The following is a 7,500-nucleotide window of genomic DNA, read 5'->3' as shown; positions in this document are numbered from 1 at the left end:
CATTTTTTAACAAATTTGTAAAATGGCATCACAAACTGGGATATTCGGTCATCAATGTTCTAAAGTTGATAGATATCACTTCAAGGATTGCTAGTGGATGAAAATTTATCTGTCAACAGAGGAGTGAACTGCATTGTATGCTGCGAAAGCCGTGTTTTTGTATTTGTAACTAGTGGCTGTGTTATACGGTGGAATTGGATAGATAGCATAGCATCGCAGCGATGTTTTCGTTCTCACAGAGTGTATTCCGTGACCTACTGTTCTTCATTACTGTCTCTAGTGATGGCAAGACGGCCTGACGTCGTCCAAAGGCCCTGCGGAAGCAATTCACTGCCCTCCTCGTCCAGTCAGGGGCTCATTTTACACATTTTACACAAAATGGCAAAGCACCCACCACTAGTTATACCAACGTGGCAGAGAGAATTAAATTATACGCACCAAATTTTCTGGTCAATGTTGATCTACGATAAACTGGCTCTCATTTGCCACCACCCATGTTTCGATACAGCCATCCGGAGCAGAGAAACAGCCAGAAGAAAAGCAAATATTAAGGGTGCGTTCTTAAATTCTCTAGCTTCTAGGAGAAGAAGAAAAGAGAAGTCGAAGAAACTGGGATTCTTCAAGAACGGGTCTCGAGGAATTCGGAGATATTTTGCAGATGTCAAGCAAAATGAAGCGCCAAAGGGGCCGCGATCTTGAGTGCCACGAATATAGTATGCGCTGTGCGTATGCGAAAAGGGAAATGCATACACTCATGATCAACACGTGGCTTTTAGCCTAGTTCGCATGCGCTGATCCCAAACCGCGGGAATCTCCAAGTTTCAACCACCTCTGAAGCTTGGAGAGCTTGGAGAGCTTTGGAGAGCCTCCTAAAATTCGGAGAGGATATAAGAACAGCTCTCGAACTTTTCGGAGAGTCTCCAACTTTTCCGAGAGGATTTAAGAACGCACCCTAATTTTACACATTTGTTAAAAAATGCCAAATGTTAAAAAATGCCAAATCACCTCGTACCCTCTTGACCAGGGATCGCACAAACCCTGAGTTTTGACGGGTCTGTACGACTCCTGGCTCTTGACCTTTGGTCAGTGTACGAGATGCACGAACAGTTTTCGTAGGGTGAGTACTTTTTCATGTTGCACTGAATGCGGCAAGTAGAACTCGCCCATCCGCCCCTCGAGAGGCCTCCCCACCTGAAGCGACGAGGAGGTAGGGGCGCTCTGGCGGGATTTTACGGTACGTGTAGCCAATAAAAAAGTTTTTACCAAGAGTTTTTTTGGATTTAAAATAGACAAAATGCATGATCGATAGTCAATGAAAAACGTAAAATGTTATGCTATGAATTCAGGGATCGATGGCCCACGCCTGGTAAAAAGAAAAGACCCCCCCCCCCCACCAATAAAATTATACTGCGCATACTTGTACGCACGTAAATGTGCCATATCCGTATTTCCGTATATACTAGTACGTATACGCATTTCCTTTTCTCACCTTTCCGTTTTTGGCACATGGCACACAGACCCACCATGCTGTTTTTAAAGCACGAAGAAGTGTAAAAACAACAGAAAATGATAAGGCCGAGTAAAAAAAATTACTAGATGATCGTCCTTTTTTTTGGAAAAATCGGGGAGGGCGGGAGGATTTTATTTTTATTTTTTTACTTTTTACCCTCTCATGCACACAGTGTACACAACAACATCAAGGTTTTTTTTCTCTTTTTTTCTTTTTTTTTCTTTTTTTCTTTTTCTTTCTTCAGCAGATCGATACTGACGTTGTGATATACTAGTAGTATGTGGTCCATATAGTAAAACTCACGATTTAAAAAATAAAATATTTCTTGGGGCGCTGACAAAAACTGGGGCGGACGGGGACGATCATCTAGCTTTTTTTTTTACTTGGCCTAAGGCACCCATTTTGATAATCCAGGGCCTAGGCCATATATAGGGGATCCCCGGGATGGCCCATGCAGTTGGTACGAGGTGATCTGCTATTATGTAACATTTTACATTATGTAACAAATTGAGTAAATTATGCATTCCTCGGGTCTGTCGAGGCCAACCTGAAGTTTCTTTTATGGCCGTCTGGAGCTATCCCACCGACGCTTCCGCCGCTTCAGCTGACAAAATATTGGCGTCATGGAAGGTCGGCAAGGCCTGTTGAAGCGTGCCCATTTCATAGGAATTGGATGAAATTAGTAAATTATGTGAATATTGACGTCCCCCAGGTCAGTCATCATGTGTATGCCCCTAATTGCCTAAAATCGATAGAGCAATGTTACAAAGTGGTAAGCCTCAAAGTTCCGAACTCATGGTGGTGATATGTGGTTGGGAAATTTGTTCGTTCATGCTTAACCTTTCTAGGGGCTCCCGTAAGAAGACCATAGGTCTGTGGGAAACACCCGAGTAAAATAAATAAAATAATAATAATAATTTTAATATGGCAATAAGTAGGACGAGCTGAAGCGACATGTGGACTACTTTATTTAAAACAATGTAAGCGATGGAGACGATGCAAGAAACAGCCTAAAGGGTAAGGAAAAATACATGTAAGAAGAAAAAGGAAAAAAAAAGAAAACTTGTTCGAATCATCTTCTTTTTTTTCCAATGCCCTTTTTCTTCTTACATGTATTTTTCCTTACCCTTTAGGCTGTTTCTTGCATCGTCTCCATCACTTACATTGTTTTAAATAAAGTAGTCCACATGTCGCTTCAGCTCGTCCTACTTATTGCCATATTAAAATTATTGTCTCCTCGTCGAATTTTTAAATAATAATAATAAATGTCTTTTGTATTCGATATATCCATTCGTTTATCAGGAGTGTTCAACAGCGACTGTACTATAGTCGAGGGGCAAGGATGGCCAATAACTCCCATTGTTCTAAATTTTCGTTGCTGTTGGTCGCCTTGGCATCCGTCCCTGCCACTCCTGTTTCGATAGAACGTCTCACGAGGATATTATTATACTGATGAGCTTCCTAGGAGGGCGATTGCAGCGAGACGAATTTTGAATAGATTAGCACAATTTCTGAATATTCGTATCACCTATGTAGCCGAGATATGGTCGATTCAAATTCCGTTTGCCGTTGCAGCACTCGGAGAACTGGTGCCTGTACCTTGCCAATGTGTTTTCACAGGCCTGTGAGTGACATTCCCGGATGTAGACAGTTATTTTACTCAATGTTACATAATAGTACACCTACTTTCATGGCCTCAAAAACAACCTTGCTGCAGGATAACATTTTGTACCTTTAGAGATGGCCGATCAGGCCAGACTTTTGGTGAGGGCACCACAGAAGACTAAACTTCAACTTCATAGCAACAGTTGACACAATCATTATCATCCCAGAAAGTGGAGAAAAATAGAAAATTTACAACCACGTTACATAATTGCAGATGACCTCGTAGACAGCTCGTGCGTACAAAGGTTGGGTTTTTTTATGGTAAAATACCAATGATCAAGTCAATACACCCAGTACGAAGCTGGCATGTGCCCTTTTCCGCAGTGTGTATTTTTCTGTAATCTTTGACTGGTACATGGTGGCTTTTGCATTTGGGGGGGGGGGGGCGTTTCCGGGGGTGGGTGGGTAGCTCGGTCAAGAAAGAAACTCCCGTTAGACATCTCCGAGGCTATTATTACGGACAGCCCACAAGGGTTTAACGTTTATAATGAGGCAGGCATACTAGGTTCATGGCAACATACATGTAGTGTACCCTTCAATACAAACAATAAATAAACAATACTGATCCAGATTTCTCATTACTGTTTTCTGATGATCGCAGTAGTGCGTGAAACTCGGAGTAAAACACTTTCTCTGTCCTCCTATTGTTTGAACCAGCTCTACCACTCGGTATTGAGCACTCTCTTGGACAGCCTGGAACCTCTCTGTTTTGTTGCACCCTTCAATATGAAGATTTGCTACCGCCTGAACTCGTTGTGTTTCTGTCTGTCAGTTTCTCGATATGTATCTGTATGTCCCTGTGTCTCTCTCTGTCTCTCTATCTATCGTTGCCTCTGTCTCTCCCTGTCTCTCTCTGTCTCTCTCTGTGTCACTCTCTGTCTCTCTCTGTCTCTCTCTGTTTCTCTCTGTCTCTCTCTCTCTGTCTCTCTCTGTCTCTCTCTCTCTTTGTCTCTCTGTCTCTCTCTGTCTCTCTCTTTGTCTCTCTGTCTCTCTCTCTTTGTCTCTCTGTCTCTCTCTCTTTGTCTCTCTGTCTCTCTGTCTCTGTCTCTCTCACTCTCTCTCTCTCTCTCTCTCTCTCTCTCTCTCTCTCTCTCTTTCTCTCTCTCTCTCTCTTTCTCTCTTTCTCTCTTCTCTCTCTCTCTCTCTCTCTCTCTCTCTCTCTCTCTCTCTCTCTCTCTCTCTCTCTCTCTCTCTCTCTCTCTCTCTCTCTCTCTCTCTCTCTCTCTCTCTCTCTCTCTCTCTCTCTCTCTCTCTCTCTCTCTCTCTCTCTCTCTCTCTAACTGTCTACAGCTAACGATGAACCCACTCATGCGTCTAAGGGTGCGTTCTTAAATCCTCTCGGAAAAGCTGGTGACTCTCCGAAAAGTTCGAGAGCTGTTCTTATATCCTCTCTCTGTTCATCATGAGTGTACGCATTTCCCTTTTCGCATACGCACATACATTCATCACTCAAGATCGCGGCCCCTTTGACGCTTCATTTTGCTTGACATGTGCAAAATATCTCCGAATTCTTCGAGACCCGTTCTTGAGTAATTCCAGTTTCTTCGGCTTCTCTTTTCTTCTTCTTCTAGAAGCTAGAGAATATAAGAACACACCCTAACTATCTCTTCATCTATCGATCTATCTATCTATAGTCTGTCTATCTGTCGGCCTGTCTATCCATCTGTCTGTCTGTTTGTCTGTTTGTCCGTCTGTCTGTTTGTCCGTCTGTCTGCCTGTCTGTCTGTGTATCTGTCCGTGTGCCTGTCTATCTATCTGTTGATCCGTCTATCGATATATCTTCCGATCTCTCGATCTATGAATCAATAAATCCATCAATCAATCTATTCGTCTATCTATCTATCTATCTATCTATCTATCTATCTATCTTTCTATCTGTTGATCTATTTATCCACCTATCTATCTATCTGTCTGTCTGTCTATCTGTCTATGGATCTATCTGTCTACCGATCTATCTGTTTATCTGTCTATCGATCTATGGATCCATCTGTCTATTTGTTTTCATGGCAGCACTTTGATACTGTAACAGACTGATGAACTGATAGTGAACTGATAGTGAAGAATAATTTTTCAATGAACAAATGAGTTTATAATTATGATAGAAGATGCGCGCGCAATAGCACGAGATAGTAACATGTATAAGGTGAGAACTAACACAAAGGTGACAACTATCACACCATTCCACTCCTCCTCCTCGAAGCCAGCAGGCTTCGGTAAAATACACAACATCTGAAATACAACTGAAGAAAATATTTAATGGTCTGGCCACTCAAGCGGAATATGCCATGATTATATGACGTGAGATGAGCAGATGTGAGTGATACGGAAATGCGAGGAGAATGTGTACAGGTACATTTCGACCAGTGCGAATAGAGGGGGTGAAGCAGCCGCGTACAGTAGCCCAACCTAACACGAGAATAAGGTGGAATTCAATGAATCAAGTCATTCAAGGCTCTTCAAATATTGTTGCAAGGGAATGATGTTTCGCCCAGATTCGTCCTGGAGGTTACCTACCGGCTCCCAGATTGCTTCCTCATATCCGCGCCACTTCACTAAGTACTGTAGCTGTCGACGGTACGTCCGATGATTGATGATGCTATCCGAAATGTAACGGGTAGCACCGTCTAAGTCTGTGATAGGTGGCGGTGGAGGATGTGTTCGCCCGGGAATGGAGTTCTCAGTGTACAACCGACGAGCCGAAATGTTGAACACTGGGTGGCATCGCATTACCTGAGGAAGTTCAACACGATAGGCATTTGGTGCAACTCGCTCAAGAGCCTTGAAGGGTCCATACCACTTATGGCGAAGCTTGTGAGATGGTCGGAACCGAGCCGCCGGTGTCAAGAGGAAGTCCCTGTACACCATCACTAGGTCTCCAACTGTTAAATTCTCGGGTGCTCGGCCTCGGTCAGCATACATCGCCTGACGAGCCTGAGCCGCCAGCACAGCATCTCTTGCGATAGCTAGAGCCTCGTTACGTGCCTCCAGCCAGTCACCAGCATTCCCTGCCCCTCCCCTTCGGAGGAAATCCGGGGGTGCAGCTGTGTTAATACCATAGTTAAAGAAGAACGGGGTATTGGCAGTTGATGCCTGCTCAGAACTGTTAATGGCAAATTCGCACAGGGGCAGGAGGACATCCCAATTGTCTTGTTTTAGATTCACAAACGATCGTAGCACATCTTCCACGACTCTATTGACGCGTTCTGTAAGCCCATCACTTTGAGGGTGATTAGCTGTGCTGAAACAGAGCTTCGTACCAAGGCTACTAGTATTGAAGACCTCCCGAAAAATGCAGCTGTAAATCTTGGGTCTCCGTCAGACACGATTGTACGGCTCAAGCCGTGTAACCTGAAAATGTTCTGAATATACAAGTTCGCGCTACCTTTGGCATCAATTGTGGATGAACAGGGAGCCAAATGAACATACATGTATTTCGTTAAACGGTCCACAAAGGTATAGACGGCATCATGACCCTGAGGGGTTTGGGGTAGGCCAACAATGAAATAAATTATCTTCCCATGAAGTCGGGAACTGAACTGCTAAGGATTGTAATAAGCCTGACCTTTCCTGTCCGCCTTTAACTCGTTGGCACATATCACATAATTTTACAGGCTTCTTCACGTCTACCAGTGTTTGTAAGCCCATCCGTGGCCAGTAAAGATGTCGAGCGTACAAAAGTACAATTGTACGATCCCGTCCCTGATGGCCCGCGGTGGTACAGTCGTGATGCTCCTGAAGTAGCTGAAGGCGCAGTTTTCCTGCCGGAATGCACAGCCGGTTGTTCCGTGTAGACTTCAGAAAAAGGAACCCTGAATCCTTGGAGTACTGCTTATGAATGTTATCATTCGTACATCTCTCCAAGTCTCCATGCGCTCAATGATAGCAGAAAGGCTGGCATCCTTTGAATAGCCCGCCTTACTGTCGTTAGCTATCTGGGGGTTTATCTCTAAACCGTATTCAATTGCGTTGCACTCACACACGGAACTACTGGGTTGCAAATCGGGGCGGCGGGACAAAGGATCAGCCATATTGCTTTTCCCGGGCTGATGATGCACAGCACCCCTTTCTTCACTGGCTTCCACCGTTTGGGTGAGGTTGAGCCTCCGGGCAGTCCCTTGCCACGTGGTCGGGATTGCCGCAGGACCAACAGCGGCGACGATCGGGCTCTCCTTCTTGCACCCTGGCTGAAGCCGTTCTGCCTTGCAGAGGATTGCGTCATCTTGGACTAGTAGTTGATTGGTTCCTGGTACTGCCAAGAAATTGTCGGTCTCGGGCATACCAGCTCTGGCTTGCAGTCTCAGCTGCCTTGATGGCTTCCGGAAGGG

This window comes from Sycon ciliatum, chromosome 9 (assembly GCF_964019385.1).
Source record: "Sycon ciliatum chromosome 9, ocSycCili1.1, whole genome shotgun sequence".
NCBI lineage: Eukaryota > Metazoa > Porifera > Calcarea > Leucosolenida > Sycettidae > Sycon > Sycon ciliatum.
This window is presented reverse-complemented; position numbering follows the sequence as displayed.